This window comes from Choristoneura fumiferana, chromosome 8 (genome assembly GCF_025370935.1).
Source record: "Choristoneura fumiferana chromosome 8, NRCan_CFum_1, whole genome shotgun sequence".
NCBI classification, from domain to species: domain Eukaryota; kingdom Metazoa; phylum Arthropoda; class Insecta; order Lepidoptera; family Tortricidae; genus Choristoneura; species Choristoneura fumiferana.
The window spans coordinates 15,945,065-15,965,471 of record NC_133479.1 but is presented as its reverse complement, the minus strand read 5'-3'; the positions used below and the strand labels follow the sequence as shown (position 1 = coordinate 15,965,471).

The 20,407-nt window shown below is 38.0% G+C and overlaps 1 protein-coding gene across 5 annotated transcripts in view; it reads right to left on the bottom strand.

Moving 5' to 3' along the window:
* The window catches only part of LOC141430642 (mitochondrial cardiolipin hydrolase-like), a 171,559-nt gene that overhangs the window by 25,797 nt on the left and 125,355 nt on the right, over positions 1 to 20,407 (bottom strand). For 4 of the 5 annotated variants that reach the window (XM_074091443.1, XM_074091444.1, XM_074091442.1 and 1 more), the window contains one exon: positions 17,294 to 17,324. The exons of the other annotated variant lie outside the window; for it this stretch is intronic. The gene's annotated coding sequence lies outside the window, so the exon portion shown is untranslated. The remainder of the gene's footprint in view (positions 1 to 17,293; positions 17,325 to 20,407) is intronic. 5 annotated transcript variants of the gene reach the window in all.

The window sequence follows — 20,407 nt, the reverse complement described above, 5'->3', positions numbered from 1 at the left end:
CCTGTAACAAGTACCAAGTCTATACATACAGTACAATAGAATACAAGACACAGTTAAATAGAAGAATCAAATGACAATAGCATATGAAATTCGCTCGATCGACCAAATACTGCATAGTTACACTTGTCACATTCTGTAACAAGTAACAATAGTGAACACCTTGGAACTTGGAACATATACATTGTTGCTAGCCGGAAAAATTCATCGACAGTTTCAACAGACAATACATTCATTGCTCGTTGTAGACTAAGTGGGGTGATACGTCATGTATTAGGGCATCGATGTATAATGGATGACTCGGTTATGTCTGGTGCAGTGCAAGGTGTGGGTCAATAACGGTGTAGGTGGAAAAAAAGTCACGACTCCTGGGCGATTGAAGAAAAAATGGACGCCAAGAGCGAGCTGCCGGTTGGAGAAATGTGCTCCGTTGAATATAAATAGCTTCTGTTATAGTATAAGACGTTCGAGTACAGTATGTATATGAATAATTTTTACTATTAATTTATCTACCTATAATTGCGATAGAGATTTCTTAGTAAATTTTCATGTTACTTGTCATGTTACGGAAAGTCAGTCATAAAAACAGTAGCCGGAAATAGCAAATCAAGATCATCATCATCATCAAAATATCAGTCTTAGAACGTCCACTGTTTTAAACCAGTTTTTAAACTGTATAGACCTCCCCCATATGTTGGACAAATCAAGATACGACATGCAAAATATAATTTATACCATCATAGTGAAAAATATGGATTTTAATCCATAATCTGCGCGGTGTTTTTATTATATTTCTAAACTAAAAGAATGTACATAAACAATTAATTGCTTATACAGCGAGCTTGCAAATATTTTAACCGGACAGGTAACAACAATTGGCTATTTCGCAATAGTTTACAACATAATAACAACATGACATTTCCAAACAATTTATTGAAGCATCAGCTTAAGCGTATCAATGATATAATGCTAAATTCCTAACAAAATACATTAATAAGTATTTTTGAAATGTTGACTAAAAAAAAGCTATACTAACGTAATGATTATCTAAATAAAATAAATAGGTATGGAATTTAATAGTTTCGACAAGTTTTCGATTCTCGACAAGTTATATCAGACTGTTCAGTCCCATTCATGCACTCCAATGTGTCAAAAGACAACATCCAAAAATAATAATCTACTGACAGTACCTATGACAGAAAAAAACGCATTCATAAAGCTTATCGGATATGTTAGCCTGTTTTCCCTAGAGATTTGGGACAATTCGGGGCACCCCCCGCACCCTCTGGGGACCCCGGACCACATGAAAAGGTTAAAATTACATTTAATACACACACTACACTCACTGTCCAAAAACGGTCTGTTCACTGTCAATCCGCAGTTCAAACATATAAATAAATAATAAATAAATATCATGGGATGATACAAATTGACCTAGTCCCAAACTAAGCAAATCTATGGATACCAGGCAACGGATAAATATACTTATATAGATAAATACATTATATTAAACATCCATGACCCGAGAACAAAGATTCATATTATTCATACATATCTGCCCGGCCAGGGATCGAACTCGGCACCTCAAGCTTCGTAGTCAGGTTGTCTAACTCTAACCACTTGGCCATCCGTGTGTTTTATTTGACTTAAATTGACTCGCGGCTTCGCCCAAGTTAGAAATATTTTCACGAGAAAAATTTACAATCTTATCTGAAAATAGGTTACTGTCTGAAATTAGTTTTACATTAGTTGGTTTATTATTATTAACTATTACTTAAAGTATTTGCTTTTTAAAACAAATTTGGAGTAAACATTTGAAATGGGCGAAGTTTGCAAATACGTGCTTGATCCGTGGTTTTGCACTATCCCTGACAATATTACAATACATACAACACAAATACAAATATTCTTTATTGAACACCACAAATCAGAACAAGAAATTTACATTGACACAAATGGTGTACAATACACACATGGTGGACAATAATTACTTGTGTAAATCTCGTTCCTGCAGGATAAAAAGTAGACCATGTGTTACACCCGATATCCAGTTATCACACATCAAATTACATCTAAATCCATCCAGCAGCTTTATTTACCGTGAAAGAGCAACAGCAACACACACGCGCAAACATACTTTCGCTCTATTAGTAGGATGAGTAACAAACAATATTTTATTTAATAAAGCATCGATATTGGCTTTTACGGTAAGGAGTCAATTTGGCGGAACCCGCGGGCCCCCGATCCGTGGCTCAGCAAAAAGCGGCGTCTTCTCGGAAGAGCACTGGTCGTGATTGAATATTTCGTTTTGGTTCTCTCATGTTTTGGACTAGACTACGCTTCCGATTACTCATTGAACATCACATAATGACACTACCCTATTTACGATGTCTACTCTGCTAAAATGAGGTCGATGCGTCGAAGTAATTTTTAACAATAAACTGTCGCGTTTAAGCACAGATGCAATGAATGAAAATTGTGTAAATTTAAAGCAATATATCAATTTGTAAGCAATAAGGAAAATTTATTGAATCAGACGTTACTTTGCGGAGGTCCATATGAATGAACTGAAAACCCATACAATTTTATAGGTGGTGCTATTTACAGGAGTTTGCATTTTAGTTATTTAAAATGGCTGAATCGTAACTGACATTTACAGCATTATCAAACAAAACACTTGACATGCAATCTAATGATGAAGTATTTTACATACTTTAAGAAACATAAGCATTTTACTATTATCGAAACACTTTTAAATGCTTACATTGATAATCTAGAAACTATGCTTATGAAACACCTATTTTTATAAAAACACTCAAAATGGCTGACGTTTTTTAAACGCCATAAACAAGTCACTTCATCCAATGAAATTGCATTTTTTCAAACATCTGACATTTTCTAAAATATGTAGGTAAGCGTTTTGTTACGTTACAATAATATCAATTAAAAATGTAATTGATCAATCGTTTATGTAATAGTTACCTATTATCAGTGTAGGTATTACTGCCTATGTAATTTAAGGTAGGTAGTATTTAAAACTAAGTCACCTAGAGATTACGATACCTAATGTTATTTGCGATGGCATAAACAATTTTTCCCGATATATGTATTTTTAATTAAACGCCAATTACACTAAGTAATTAACAACAAATACCCTTAACGTTAATAAACGTTTTTATACAACGTAATGTTATGATACACCTATCTGATGTTACAGAAAACCGTACCTAAATCGCTCTAACGTTATGGCAAAGAACATTGGTTTGCGCACAAATAATCAACCCTAAACGCATACACCTTCTCTGTTCTGTTGTATCATACAATTACCTCTCTAGTGATGACTAGCTAGACGTTAAAAAACGAGTAAATAGCCACATAAAAACCGATAAACAGTCTTATAAACATAGACATTCCTACACGACCATTAATCCAGAATATTTAATCACTCGTAAAAAACTGATAAAACAGAGTAAGCGCGAACAAAACTCACTCGAATGTAACCAATTATAGATAGTTAACAAAACGATGTCGAAAGATTTTTATGACATTTTTATCTTGTACGGCGTCGTTAAATTTCTGGGCAGATACGACGAACAACGTATGTACCTATCATATCTGTTCCTCGCTGTACATAAGTTTTATTGTTTTTGTTGTTAACCTGACTGTACGTTTTTTGCTCTAAAGTAAATAGTCTTGGGTTTTGACGGAGCGTAGGTTTGCAACCTGTAATTGTGAATCAATGCGCAAATTGAAAATCACTAGTATACTAGATTATATACACAGAATGCCCTAACAAGTGAAGTAAATCCGAAATTTTAAGTATATTAGTCTAACATTTCCCACTTACTAACCGTTTTTTTATTCATTTTATATTTTAACCCGTCAAACGTAGCATCCCAGCTGGTAACCATACACTAGCTGAAACTAAATACACTTACCTACGTAAATTAATAGAAGTGATCGAGACCGTAGTACTTTTTTACCATAACAATACAATTTGTAATATAAATAAAAGCTACAAAACGCCACTAAAGGATATCCTGTGTGAATCGGTCCCACGGCCCGCATTAGCTTTTTTTAAACTACTGTGACAATAGTTTAACACTTGTAAACCTTAAACTTAAAAGTATAAAATAAAACTTAAAAAAAGGATAAGCGGAAACAGATATTATCGGGTTATACTGATCAAATCATAGGCCGCTCGATCTACTGACAAAAAACGGATCAAATTATCTTGTTGCTTCCGTCCCTCAAAGTAATACCAGTTGTAATGCCATCATCTATTGAGGAATCGCGTAAAAGTATACATTATAAGAGCTCTCTTTAAATTATTCAACATGATTTATTGAAAGATCGCACGAGCACCTGCCTTTTATATGGTTGAACTATCCGGTTATTTTAAACAACGATTTTGTTATGAAGTGTGTAAAAAATATATAGATTGCTAAATAAATATTAACTATTGTAAATATGTATCTTCGGTTAGCAAACATCATTGCTATTTAAGTTTGAATTGAAAATACTCTTAAATCATGTTTTGCAAAAAACTAATATTTCATCAGTATCCTTGACGCCCCCAACTTAGTGACAATTACAGTTCTGTTTTCCGAGAAAGCAATTCGTCTCGTCTCACAGTCACAACGTCGTTTAAACAGGGAGGGACACGTAAAAAAATCTTTCAAATACATCTTAGCCAAAGCTCGATGTAAATATGTAGTCTTTTTGTCTAACGCTAGACGAGGACAGAGATTGCATAAACGTTGAGAAATTTCCCCGAAAACCGGACATTTCCGGACGTCATTTGTCCCGCGTTTATCTAACGTCGATTGTAAAAACATCAATGCTGACGATGACCACAAAGGGACTTCCGTTGCCTAACAAAATACTGGCGGGGGTGACCACATGTTGTGGTAGGACCGCATTGTTGTTATTGTCGGGGATTAGGTGTGAAATCTTGTTTCCCTTCCATTTAGGGCGTCATAATTTGAAAATTATAGCTTCTTCTGATGATACCTACCTTATGAAATCGTTGCCATTGCTTCGAAATTTAATTAGAAAAACATTTCAAGAACAGATTCCAAACTGGGTCAAGGTTAGGCGCTCAATGTCTCCAGCAATTGTGTTTTTCCGTGGGTGTTCGAATCCGACGCAACACAGAAGTTTTTTTTAATGATAAAAATGTTCACCAAACACTTCGCAATTTCATTAAAGGTTTAATTTTTGAGTTAAAACTGTTTATATTTGCGTCATTTTGTTTCAGTCATTTGTTTTCTTGTTCGAATTTCAGTGCAATGGTCACTACCTACTACCTACTACTGGATGGGAAAGGAAGGATGTGTTGCCAGAGTAAATATTAAAAACAAATAAGTGGCGCAGCCAGAATGATTATGTCCTCTCTTAATAAGTAATAAATTCTTGGGCAGAGTACTAAGGCGTCATGAAAGCGGACACATCTAAAATGCATCAAACTGGTTCCGATAACAACTGTGTCTGGCTCACGCTGCAGCGGCCCTTTCCGACTTTCACACGGCCAGCCGGCACATGTACGCCTTACTCAACGGATGTCGTCGCAATTACGAACCGCCGCGATTATTATTGCACGGTATTGTACGGCCAAATTACAGCATCTCGGCTTCCCATCCGGTCTGTCGTGCGTCCACGCGCTCAAATACAGACCTAGTAGCAACGGAGATAACTTTTAAAGTGTCACGGTAATAAATCGCAAGCAACACGGCCGTTTGAGATAGCACGCGAGCTCCTGAGGATGTCAAGAAGACGAGGTAGGTCGAATTCGGCTGGCTAATAAGGGATGGACAAATCGCAGGTATGGCATCGCACAATTAAACGTAGGACAATAGTGTCGCATCTCACGGACACCTGCGGCGGCGACGCAAAGGCCAACGTATGATTTATGAAATCGAATGTAAATTTCACCATTGCAGTGTGCACCGGAGAGAATCTCTCTTCTCGCCGCACAATAGCGTGTTCGAACTAGTTTCTGGATGCAATGGATCCAACCGACTGTGAGGACGCGAGATTTTGTTTTCGTCCCTCGGCTACGGAGCTAAGAATGCCGCATTGTTCGCATTGAATGGCGTAAATTTTGCGAAATTATCTTTTGAAGTTTGACGACGGGTTTTTCGGGGAAAAAAGTTTGTGCAAAATTTTTCTTTGACAATGACGGCAGATGCATTAAGCTAGGTACAATGGGTGGTAATTATCTGATACAGATAGCGGCCGCCCCCACATTACGGGGTATCTTTGATGATAATCTATAAGGACTCAAAGAAACGTGGCAAATACTACTCGCTGTAAAGTCAAGCATCATATTTATATAAGACGACTGAAGCTTGAGGTCCGGGTTCGATCTCCAGTCGGGATACGACAGTTTGTTTTGAGTTCCGAATGTTTAATTATATATTTAAACAACACACTTACGTGTACTTACTTAAGTGTTGTACGGCAACACTACTTATGTATTTTGTCTAACCTGTGTAATGTGTCGCTGCTGTTATAAATAAATTATTTTCTTTCTTTCTTTCTTTGTATTTTATAAGAGTAAGTATGTGCTAGGTGCAAGTACAAAAAAAAGGAGGAGGAGGGAGTAGGTTAAAAAGCCGTGGTGGCCTAGTGGTTTGACCTATCGCCTCTCAAACAGAGGGTCGTGGGTTCAAACCCCGGCTCGCACCTCTGAGTTTTTCCAAATTCATGTGCGGTATTACATTTGAAATTTACCACGAGCTTTGCGGTGAAGGAAAACATCGTGAGGAAACCTGCACAAACCTGCGAAGCAATTCAATGGTGTGTGTGAAGTTCCCAATCCGCACTGGGCCCGCGAGGGAACTATGGCCCAAGCCCTCTTGTTCTGAGAGGAGGCCTGTGCCCAGCAGTGGGACGTATATAGGCTGGGATGAGGTGCAAGTATTTGTTAACTTTTTTATTTTTTATACGCCCTCAGGCGTTAAATGATAATTTTTGATAAAAATTCGTGTTTTTTGAGATCGAATCGTTATTGGTATATTGGAGTGGAGCTAAATCTACAGTGTCAGTATGATAGAGTAATATTATACAGCTCGAATGCCATGAGCGGCGTTTAAAATTGAAAACGACCGCAGTCAAATACAGTGAAGATACGGTTGTTGCGGATGAATCTATTAAGAAAGTTGTAAGGCGACGGAAAGCTTTAACTGAATGCAGACGTTATGATGAGAACCACTTAAATGATAACGTATTGAGAATACCAGTCTCCGGCAAAAGGTCAACGGCTAAAAGTTGTATTTGGCTGGTTTTTCGGTTTCACGTTGAAAATATTGTTACTAAATAAGATCCTCTCATTCAAAGTGACAGACATGGATATTTACAACAAGATTCTACCTACTTATACAATGTTTAATACTTATCAGATAGAATAGACAATGGAATACTACAACAACTCCTTATTAATGATCCTTGATCCTTGTAATAATGATATTACCAATAAAAGAGTATGAGTATGAGTATTGAATGCCACAATATTTAACTTATTAAGCAGTACAGAAACAGATGTACATATAGAAGACACATTTTATACCATCAAACTAAGGATTGACCACCTTGAGTGATGTGGAATTTGAATTTTACTATTATAAAAGTGTTTTACTTGGGCGACCAAGCTTTGCTCGTTCTTCTTGTTAAATCGTGTTTTTTTTTTCAAATAATAACTACCTGAGGTATAGAACAGAAACGTTGAAAAATCCCCATAAATATCATACAAAGTCTAATATCTCCATAATCGGTTATTTGATTTTAATGCAACATGATGATGTTATTTGATATTAGCTTACCATATCTATTGTACGAGCTTTTGATTAAAAAATGCATTAAAAACCTTTTGAGAGCCGTGATGCAACCATGCAACAGACAGACACACAGCGGTCAAACTTATCAGTCCCCTCTTCGTGCTTCGGGCTTTAAAAAACACGGAAAGTTTTGAAACGTCCTCGGCATTCCGTTTTTGATACGTCAGTATACCGTCCGTCTCTCATTAGTACGAAATCTTGAATAATGTTGCCGTTCAGGTGAACGGAACACCCGAGGCTTCATAACACCCGTAACCCCCGAGCGTTGGCAAATGTCGTCCGCTAACCCCGTGACGTGACTCAGCCACGCACAGTTCAACACTAAACAGTAGTTTAACTGAAATAAAAAACCGGCCAAAAGCGAGTCGGACTCGCGCACGAAGAGTTCCGTACCATCTATACAACATTCATTAGACCATTACCAAAAAACAGCAAAATAATCACGTATGTTGTATAGGAGCCCCCTTAAACATTTATTTTATTTTGTTTTTAGTATTTGTTGTTATAGCAGCCACAATTATACATAATCTGTGAAAATTTCAACCGTCTAACTATCACGGTTCATGAGATACAGACAGCGAAGTCTTAGTAATAGGGTTTCCGTTTTTACCCTTTGGGTACGGAACGCTCATCATCCCAGCCTATATACGTCCCACTGCTGGGCACAGGCCTCCTCTCAGAACAAGAGGGCTTGGGCCGTAGTTCCCACGCGGGCCCAGTGCGGATTGGGAACTTCACACGCACCATTGAATTGCTTCGCAGGTTTGTGCAGGTTTCCTCACGATGTTTTCCTTCACCGTAAAGCTCGCTAAAAAGTAAAATAACCCGACTGCCTTAAGAACACTTTTAATTAAAACTAAAAAAATAATACAATTCTATAGTAATCGGGAGCCGGTCATGGGTCCGACTGATTTTTTTTAAGTTAAATAACATAATTCTAGACTATACAAACGGCGGGTGTCAATGGCCGTTATGAATATTAACAATATGAATCATAGACAAAAATGCAATGCTTAGGTACTTGTTGCGTGCGACAGATTAGTAAGTATAGCATTTTTTTTCACATTAACAATAATCAGCAACTTCATAGTTGTGCAATGTGTCAGGATTGACTTCTTAGCGGCCGGGCACTATAGTACACTTGTTTTTCTTTTTAGTTTTCATTAAAAGTTTAAAAAGCTCAAATACATACTCCTTCTGGTCGTCGGGTAAAAAACACTGATAGCCACTGCGAGTGACGCGTGCCATTGTATCGAGTCAGACAGGCAAGGCATTTGAGGCGGTATTAAGTTACCTTTCGGCCTGTCGAAACAGGATAGCATCAAAGATGGACTTAAATAAAAAATGCCAAGAGATTATAACTGTTCGTCATTCATGTACCAATTTTTTTACGACGACTACCTATATTTCTACAAATTTTTATTTGACTTGTAACTTTCGTTCCATAGTATATTATAAAGTAGTTTGCAAGTTATAATTTAAAATTTGCAAACCATTTTTAGACCGCTCGGTCCCTGTTTAGCTGAAATTTGGCACACGTGATTTGCGATTTAATTTGAATTACGTGGCAGTAAAATTCTGGAATACCAGGCCGGGATCGACTCCGCAGTACTGAACTCTTCGAATGATTGATGGTTTATAGTTAGAATGACAATAATACAAGTACAGTTCTGACGCGTCATGCCACAACACGTCAGACTCTATACTAGGAAGTACAATATTCGAACTTCGAATCATGCCGTCCCGCTGACGCTAATATTATTTAATACGAGAGTGAGGGGGACGGTACGATACGAACTTCCATTTTCGAATGTCGTAGTAGCCCCCCCACAGAAGTAATCCTCTTTATTATTACTTCTGTGAGCCCCCCAGATGTGTACTCTTAGCCGTCTAGTTAAACTACTGCCCCCAAAGTCCTGCGAGCAAGTCTCCGGTGACCCGATTCGCACGACAGCTTAGCGGCCGGCTACATGACGCGGTATTCGTTAATACAATTATTCAAATTGGTTTAACTCTGTCTGGGCTTGCGCTGACTTCCTTATGTAATTCAGTGGAAGGTTAGGTGAAATAACCTTCCAATTATGGGCACTAGAAGTTATAACAGAGAGTCTATGTCCATCTTTGCATAACCTAAGTTAGAAAAATAGAAAACCGCCTGACATTGCAATTTCAAATAAGTAACCCAAAAAGAGGGATGTTATAAGTTTCACCGCTATGTGTGTCTGTCTGTGGCAGTAACTCTTAAACGGGTGAACCGATTTGAATGGGTTTTTTTATATTTGAAAGCAGGTTTTCCAGCGATGGTTCTTAGACTTGTTTTATCAAAATCGGTTCAGCCGTTTTTGATATATTTAACTTAGGAGTGACAATGTCGGGGTTGTCCAACGTTTTGTTAGACCGTTAGATTTACAAATGTCTCGTTGCTCGGTGTGCCCTAAGGTTGGAGGAGGCATATGTGTTTACTATTTTAGAATAGTCATCAGAAAGTGAGCTATGTAAACCCGATGCAGCCACGTCCGGTCTGAGCAGATGCCGCGTTGGCCTTGTCTGCGACTGCGCGCGCGCAGGCCGACATTCCTACCCCCGCTTACTCATATATAGCGTCCAGTTGTACCAAAGTAAAAAACTTATTTGCACAATGGAAAACATGAGGAATTGTATTGTAGGTATTTAAAAACAGGGTGACGACGAGCAAGTAAGACGGTTAAGTGACCACCCGGAACATCAGAGGAGCGTGCATGCGTTGCCAGTGTAAAAGGCTAGGATAAAATACCTTACGTGCCTGTAATTTAATTGGCTATCTTATTCTCCACGCCGGAACAAAGCACCTTGGCGGTATAAAGCCGAGTTTAGACTTGCAAGAAAAATCGTGCAAGTTGCATTACATTGCGGTGCTCGATTGACCACTACAAAACAAACTCGTTGGCTTTACGGCCTCGCATTGTAATGCAACTTGCATGATTTTTCTTGCAATTCTAAACTCGGCTTAAAGCGTTGACGTTCGCGATCGCTTTCACCATCTATTTCTACCCTCGTCTTGTGCCAGTTATACGTACAAAGACAGACACACATACGTCATAAAAAAAGTGGTGAAAACGATTATGATTCAAAGTGTGATAGACAATAAGCCTCAGGTCGGACCTTGTACAAGGCCCTTCACCCGTAGGAGTAGTATTTATTTCATTCTGTTATTGCATGTTGAATAAATGAGAACTAGTATGGCAGTTTTAACTGCCCAATAAAGTTAAAAAATAAGGCAAACAATAAAGTATCAATCGTAAAACTTGGAATTTCAGCTGGTGACCACACAGCCAGCTTTCAAGCCTTGTATTTTAATGGCTATACCTTGAAGCTTCCAGCGGCTTCGCGTAAGTATTTTCGCGTGACATTAAAATATAAATAATTGGTTAAGCTCCGGCAATTTAACGAAATGTCACGGTGTATCGCCCGTTTATTATAACAGTACAGCAGGGCTACTACGAAACTCGAAGTTCGTATCGTACCGTCCCTCTCGCTCTCGTATTAAATAGTATAATTGTCAGAGGGACCGCATGACATAAACTTCGTTTTTCGAGTTTCGTAGTAGCCCTGCAGTACAGATCCGATATTAAACTCTACCATAATGAAGTCGTTTGTGGCTATAATTCCCTTTTTACAATTTTAACGTCACCATGTCTTTATCATTTATCATTGGCAGGAGCGAGATAGTAAGATAAGTATGCAGTAATTGTGTATAAACGAGGTTTAGTAGGTAAAGACCGCAGAGAGCTGGCATTAATTGGATGCTGCGGTTTTTCGTGGTATCGCCGCCGAAACATTCTGACTGCCAGTAGGTATTTAAAAAAAATAAAAACCGGCCAAGAGCGTGTAGGACACGCCCAAAATAGGGTTCCGTAGCCATTACGAAAAAATTAAGTAATATTTACTAAGGATTTCGTATTTTATACGGAATCTTCCAAGTTTAGGTATATTTTATATCGTACTACTAAACTACTTATACTATTTACTCTTAAACTACTAATAATTCTCAAGCAAACTTAGCCGTTATAGTTTTCCTTGAAAGTTTGATATATTTACTACCATCATGAATTTTTTCAAATTTTTCCACTTACCGGTTTACATTTTAGAGGGGGGGGGGACGCTCGATTTTCATGAAAATTTGCACTTTAAAGTTGAATATTTCGCAAACAAATCACTGAGTCGTAAAATCGCAATGGTCCTAATGGTTTTAAAAGACCTATCCAACGATACCCCACATTATAGGGTTGGATGAGAAAAAAAAAATCACCCCCACTTTACGTCTATGGGAGGTACCCTAAAAAAAACTTTTTTTATTTTTTTATTGTACCATTTTGTCGACATAGTTTACATATATATTCGTGCGAAATTACAGCTTTCTAGCATTGATAGTCCCTGAGCAAAGCCGCGGACGGACAGACAGACATGGCGAAACTATAAGGGTTCCGTTTTTGCCATTTTGGCTCCGGAACTCTAAAAAAGTGAATTCGCATGCTGTCGACCGCAAAATGATAACGAAATAATGCATTTACGATTACTATTGGAACTCCCTCGAAGTAAATTTTAAACAGAATAACGGTCAACCTATTTTTGAAACATATTTCTTCCTCGTTTTCCCATTTCTTCTCTCGAATCACGTGTACCCAGACGATTCCATTAATGTATTAGAAATAAGCCGGTAGCCGGTTGCGGGCGCAGCCGGGAAGCGCTTGCCAAATCGAGACATGGATAGACTAAGTTAATGTCGTCCTAATTGGCTAAGTGCTGGAACCGCACAAAGGATTACTTTACAGGACAGGAAACGTTTCCTTTAACCATAGAATTCTAGCACAAACCGGTTCTTAAGTATTCAATAGTGTTCGCACACAAGTTCTTAAATAATCGTAGTTAACTATAGCGCCAATTTTTCAACCCCCGACGCAAAAAGAGGGGTTTTATAAGTTTGACCGCTATGTGTGTCTGTGTATCTGTGTCTGTCTGTCTGTGGCACTGTAGCTCTTAAACGGGTGGACCGATTCGAATGAGGTTTGTTTTTGTTTGAAAGCAGGTTTTGTAACGATGGTTTTTAGACATGTTTTATCAAAATCGGTTCAGCCGTTTTTGAGATATTGAACTTTGAAGTGTCAAAGTCAGGGGTTTGCCAACCTTTTGTTGGTTAGGTTATAAAATTATTTGGATACTTCCATTCGGAAGTAGTCAAAATCTGTACCTAAATGGTTTATAGTATAAAGCTTGCGTAGAGCTCCTACTTTCTACTACGTTATTCACATTTTTAACTCAACACAAGTCTTCATCATTTTCAAATCACATTTTCACAGGTGCAGTTTAATCATTTTGATAGATTACATAAATCGCCCTCCGCTCGGCGTATGTAGCGCGCTAGTTTATTTTTGATAAACTAAAATAGAAAAATGGCGAAAATGAATAAGAAGCTACAGGATATTTTTTTAGACATAAAACTACAGCGACACTTGGACAATAATTACAGCGAGACTCTACATTATTCACGTACCTTAGGGGCTCCTAGACGGGCCATATTTTCACTGCAATTGGTGGCCGGCAACTATTGGTGTCCCTCTCTTACTCACATGTTAGACAATAAATATGGCCCGTCTACGAGCCGCTTAATAATGTCAGTGTCGAATCTTTTTTTTTTTTACTTGGATTTTGCTGTTGGTGTTAAACACCGTAACAGCTTCGCCCTGACTGTGGAGGGCGTGCTCGGCAAGCCGGCACAACCGCTTCCCGAATCTATCCGAGATTACAATTTTTTTAACAAGAAGCGATCCCTTGCGTGATAAGTTCATCTTTTACATCGATCTCTCAATGTACTGTTATTTTTATGTTTTAGGTAAATTATCAAAAGAGCAGTGGGTCATAGGAAGAAATCGTGACTACGCAATATCCGGGAACGGACGGGAGTCAAGAGCGCCGCGGAGCTTTTCAGTGGCAAAAGACCGCATTAGATATGCGGAGCTGACTGCCAACCTTCACTAGTTGGAGAGGCACTTGAAGAGAGAGAGATGTAAATTATGTACAACTATAGTTCTACGGCTGTAGCCGGCTATAGTCGTTACACGCGACTCCGTCTGCGCAGAATTCGTTTATCGCTATCTCGCGGGAACTGCAATTTTCGGGGGTAAAAACTATCCTTTGTCCTTTTCCGGCCGAATTTCATCTGAATCGGTTCAGTGGTTCAGACTTGATGAAGTAACAAACAAACAGACTTACAAACTTTCGCATTTATAATATTAGTGAGATAAAGTGTTACACAACTACAAATTTTCGAGGAGCCGTAAATAGATTTGAAACTAAAGGTCGTATATTATATGACACGTCAATAGGTAACGGGTAATGTAGTGTCTTATAAAAAGCGGCCAAGTGCGAGTCGGACTCGCGCACGAACGTTTCCGTACCATTATCCATACAACATTGGAAATTAGCAAAAAAAACGGCAAAAAAATCAAGTTTGTTATATGGAAGCTCCGCTTAAGTATTTATTTTATTTATTTTTAATATTTTAATTATTTATTTTTATTAAAGTGATTATACAACTAAAGACTGTGAATATTTCAAGCGTCTACCTGTTGCGGTTATCATCAAGCAAAAAACGGCACAACAATCGAGTTTGCTGTATGGGAACCCCCTTAAATATTTATTTTATTCTGTTTTTAGTATTTGTTATAGCGACTAAAGTAACACATAATCTGTGAAAATTTCAAGTGTCTAACTATTACGACTCAAGAGACAGGGTAAGTCTCAGTAATAGGGTTCCGTTGGCACCCTTTGGGTACGGAATCCAAAAACCGTCTGAAATTTAGTATTAGGAAAATTGCTAAGTTTTTTTCTATTATAAGAGGGAGAAAAACAAGCAAACGGGTCATCTGACGGGAATCATCACCACCTGACATTAATAACCAACTACTCAAGGAGTCATTGATCCGTTTTTTAAGAAAGTATAAGCCCTTTTCTTGGAAGCACTGATGTCATAGTTGTCCGGAAACACCGCAGACGGAAGTTGAGTTCATAATTTCACTGTGTAGATTCCTGCGGGATAGCGATAAAAGGTTTCCCCACAATCGGAGTTGCGGGAAACTTAAATTACTACGTGATATGCGCATTAAAACTTGTGAGTGAAATCTAAAGAAAACAACGATACTTTAATGACGCGCATGGTGACATAAGTTTGAAATTGTAAGTACCAACCGGTAAAAATGATATCTGACATAACATAACGCAATCATCGCGACGCATAAATCAGGAACTTCCTGTAAGAGACAAAAACTTGATGACTTTTTAATTTATTTGGGATCTTTCGACGGGACGGCCTAATCACGAAAAACGAGAAAAAAGGCAAATAACGGTATTTCAGACGTGGAACCGGAATAAAAAGTCAACGCAGAGCAAAAAATAACCACCGCAATAAATAAAAACCGATATCTATTCTGAAAGGGTTTCGAAATTCGAACAGTTTGCGACTTAAAAATAATCTGGTGTAAGAAAATAATATATAAATACCTATATCTATCGGGTGTGGCCTGTAATATGAGCAAATAATTAAAACATAGATAACACTCCTCAAACTGAACAATAATAATAGTATAGCGACAGTTGTGTGTATTTAATTTGTATGAAAAAAGGAAAATTCAAAGACTCCATTATTATTAAAAGTCGCTGAACTAGTGTTGTTCAGTTTAACGAGAACGATCTATGTTTTAATTTTTTGCTCGTATTACAGGCCACACCCGTATATGCTAGACAGAAAAAGACATTTTAAATACTTGTTACTTTGCAATTTTTAGACGAGAACCCATGTATGATGTACAATTTGTGCTAACCGCTCAAAAACTTCTGCGACACATAGATTCCTCGTCATTAAATCAATCTCTTGACAAGTCGTAGTCTAGCAAGAGAGTTTCCTTAAGGTTTTCTTCCTCCCATCGTCAAGCTAATTCAAAGACATAATAAATGTTGCAGGTTAACCACTCTTACCAGAGTATAAACCACAGTTGTCCGAATCGAACCATACAGCCATTCAATGTCGGGTCCATTGACAAAATAGTAGATAGTTATCCAGAGGCATTATCGCTTGTTATCAGGGGTCGTCCTTCGCGGAAGCGGCGGGTTATCGCTTGTCGAATGTCGACAGGGCCCTGATAAGGGTATGGAATTAGAATTTAGACGGAGCGCCGCGTGTAGAGGCGTATCGGATTTATGAAGGTTAGAATGCTGTGATTAAAAATGTGAACCGACATTTTGGTGAGTGATGTTGGTGTGTGGTGATTTTGGCGCGTATTTCAGTAACAATCCTTAGAACGTTGCGATATTCAAGTTTTCTTGACTTACTCGTATATTAAAGCTCAGCTTAGCAAAGTTATATTGGTATGATGGTTTTGATGCGACGGTTCTCAAGAGTTTTATCAGTGCTTTTATTGCGAAGTTCCATTTGTGGTCATTTTTGATGTCATATACCTTATGTAATGCAAGTTTTTTTTTCTTTATAAAGTGTTATTACGTTTATCGTGCAAGTTTGTTCGATTTTTTATTGAAGACATCTTACTGTTGAAGGAACAGAATCAAGATTAAAAAGCGAAAATAAAATACTCACAACGCTCTACTGTGAACTTGGTAACCAATTAAATTACAACTGCGAGCGGTACATTTACCTGCTTATTAAAGTAATCTTAAAGAAACCAAGATATCGAGTGTCGCGCAGACCCATCAATGGGTCAACAACTTTTATAAACAAAACTGTTACGGAATGCACCGAAAAGGTGCTGGTTTGGAGTGCTATAATTGGCAAATTATACGTTTAAATGCTTGGAAGAGATGGCGAGAAGTATTAAAGACGGTGGAATTAAGATTCGGCGCACGCCGACGATCGGGTCGGGACCACTGATGGCCGCTGAAGGTCAGAGTGGCGCGGGCTAATTATCTGATGAACAGTGCCACGAAATGGCTTATTATTTACTAATTACTACTAATGAATTACGAGACAGTTTACGTGATAGCTGTGCTTTGAGTTACAGTTACAGACAATCGAGGAAACGTAGACTAAACATGTGTTGGCATATCTTGACACATGTACCTATTCCAGACGACAGACGAGTCAATTTCAGACAAGAGTAAGAATTTGAAAAAATCTAAAGAAAAAGGCACACGTAGGATCCAATTCTATAAAGTCGCAGAAATAAAGCTAGTAATTTTGATAGTCCTGGTCCCGAAACACAACAAACTAACCAGTGCGACCAAAAAAAGGTAACCATAAACGAATGCAACACATAGGTACGGACATCGTCAAGTTAATACGTTGGCACAAAAATCGTAATAACCGATCCATGAAATGCTAAGATGCCAATTTAAGAGGATTAACCATACAGGTCCTTCGACCCGGATATTGCAAAGGTCCGAGATGTGAACTACCATGGAAAAACACTCACCGTTTGAAAAGCTCGCGGCATTCGGCTTTATCTGTAAGCAAAAATAAACATCGGTAAGATTAAAGCTAATGACAATAAATGTTTGAAATGTTTATAAAAATACTCCTTTATTCGTATTTGATTAGTGTATTGAGAGCTTGATTCAATAACCGCAGTGAAAGCAAATAAACAGTCACGAGTAATGATGTTAAAAAGTTGAGCGACGGTCATGTGGCGTACGGTAGGCAACACGCCCTAAGCTTTTTGTGCGAGCATAATGAAGAAGCTAGTAGTTCCGAATGATTGACAAGTTAATGCTATGGGCGTATAGAAATAAAACTAAATTGTTATCGAGCCTATTAATAGAACAGTGTCGTTAAACTAAGATGACGCAAAACTGGCAAAAACACAGAAGCGATCAATGCTCCGGAATTATTACCAATCCATTCAAGTAATAACATACAATGTAGAGACAATTACATTTGGTTAGTAACCCGAAAGATGTAATCTTTAGTTAGCAAAAACGACAATTGACTAGATGGTCACTGATGAAGACATAAGACAGACGTTAAGGATAATAGGTACCAATATTAAATAGAATGTATATTATGATATTTATGATGCAATCAGATTGGTATAAGCGTATGTTAGCGATTCTTGTAAAAGTATGTTAGTGTCATAAGCATTTAAGTCTTTTAAAGTTAAAAGGCACTTCATTATTAATAAATGCCAACCTACTAGGAAAGGGCTATGCTCGGAGTTTCTCTGAAGGATCGAATTCAAAACGAGGAGATCCGACACAGAACTAAAGTCATCGACATAGCTCACCGGATAAGCAAACTGAAGTGGCAGTGGGCCGGCCATATCAGTCGAAGAACTGATAACCGCTGGGGCAAACGAGTTCTTGAGTGGAGACCGCGAATCGGCAAGCGTGGCGTAGGACGCCCTCAGGCCTCAGACTAGGTGGAGCGATGATCTTCGCAGGTTAGCTGGCAAGAACTGGATGAGACTGGCCGAGGATCGTGCTCAGTGGCGTGCAACTGGAGAGGCCTATGTCCAGCAGTGGACTAAGATAGGCCGATGATGATGATGATGATGAACCTACTAAAAGTCGCGTTTAGTGTTTCATCATTCCGTACGATACAGCTGACTCTGTCTAGATACACTCTTACTGACAAATTATGTATAATTATTCCCGCTACTTGTTTCTTATCAATAAGAATACAAGTGTTATATGTTAGCTCTTGACTCACAAAACTTTGTTTGACGCAAATTAATGAATAGTTAAACGGTGACTCACCGGACATGCGTTAAAAAAGACATAGGTATAGACTAGCTGGACTATGTTCAAGGAAAACTAATCATGCGAGATGGCAGGATACAATGACACATATATGTTTTCCATGTATCGAAATAATTATAATTTATTTTTTATGGTCTTGGTGCTATCAAATTTAACAAACGTAAACGATTCAGAGATGAAGACGATTGTAGAGACGTCTGAGGATTTCAGTGACATAGGTACTCCACTTTTTTTTATTGTAAAAGATCTAACTGTAAACATAACTATGAGTGTAATTTTCTTTTAAAACGCATTTGGGTAATTGTAATTTCGAATTCACGAGCTAAAGCCCAATTTCTCGGACGCAAAAAACGTTCGCAAAATTCGTGAACCCTGCTCTTAGACTACAACATTTTACTAACAAATAAACTTAGACCCACTTCGATTCACATGAACCGCCACTTGTTAATTTCACGAAATACCGCAAGTCAACGACCTCGCGTCAGCAAGTCGTCAGATCAAATAGATTTGAACCTGTGACCCGCGCATCCGGACCCAGGGGTTAAAGCTTCTTGGAAAGCTTTTAAAAGCTCTTGATGAATTTGCGGTCGTTTTTTATACAGGAAAATAGAAAAGATCTGATGAGGACTTGTAGCTTTTTAGTGTCGTTTCAAAAATTTATTTGTCCTGTGGACCCAGTACTTGACCGAAACATTGTAATTCGAAGTAACAATATCCAGAAAATCTTACCACAATTTGACGACCGGATGGCCAAGCGGTTAGAGAACCTGACCACGAAGCTTGAGGTCCCGGGTTCGATTCCCGGCCGGGCAGATATTTGTATGAATAATACGAATGTTTGTTCTCGGGTCTTGGATGTTTAATTTGTATTTAAGAATGTATTTAGCTATATAAGTATGTTTATCCGTTACCTAGTATCCATAGTACAAGCTTTGCTTAGTTTGGAACTAGGTCGATTGGTGTCAAGTGTCCCATGATATTTATTTATTTATTTATTTTAGTATTACCATTCAAATATAAACTAATTAAGTAACTTATCTTTAATAGGCATTCATAATATTGTAACGACATAAAAGATCTATCAGAATTTCTTACAGAAGTTACTTCAGGTTAACTTTATTTAATCAATTGATCAATGCAAGCGATCACGGTTTTTGAACGTTTTTGGCCCGGTGCACTATGGTGCAATTGGACACATAGTGGCCGGCTAGCTCTGACTAAGACACTAATTCAATAATCAAATAGTGATATCGTAAAATAAAAATATAATGTCATCTTCAAAAACATAGTAACCAAAAGTCCAGTAAAACTTCAAATGCGACGTTTTTGTGCAATTTGATAACTTTCTTTACGTAAACGTTTACCTCAAATAACTTTTAACACTCCTAGCAGCTAGAAACATTTTGATTTCATCTCTTCGGTGAAGTTTTTTTTAACAGCACAGTCAGAATTGTTAAGTTATCTTTTGAACTCTGTACCCTGACTCAACGTCGGACGGACGGCAGAATTCTTGGAAAGGATATACCTACTACAATCGGTCGGTTGTGCGGTTTGTTCTATGCTGTAACAAGCCCATTTCATTATAACTTTATTAATTACTCATTCATTACTTATGTAAGAAGAGGCCAGACTCTCCCACGCGTTGTCAAGGTTACTATTTCAATCATCAGCATAATCATCTCCGGCCTATACCTACAGATTCACTGCTAGGCAAAGCTCTCCTCGCATATTGAGAGGGATGGACAGGATGGAGCCCATTTTTTTTTTGGATTTTGAATGCTGAATAGTTGCGATTTGTTCAAAGGTTTATGAAAGAAATAAAAATAAAAATA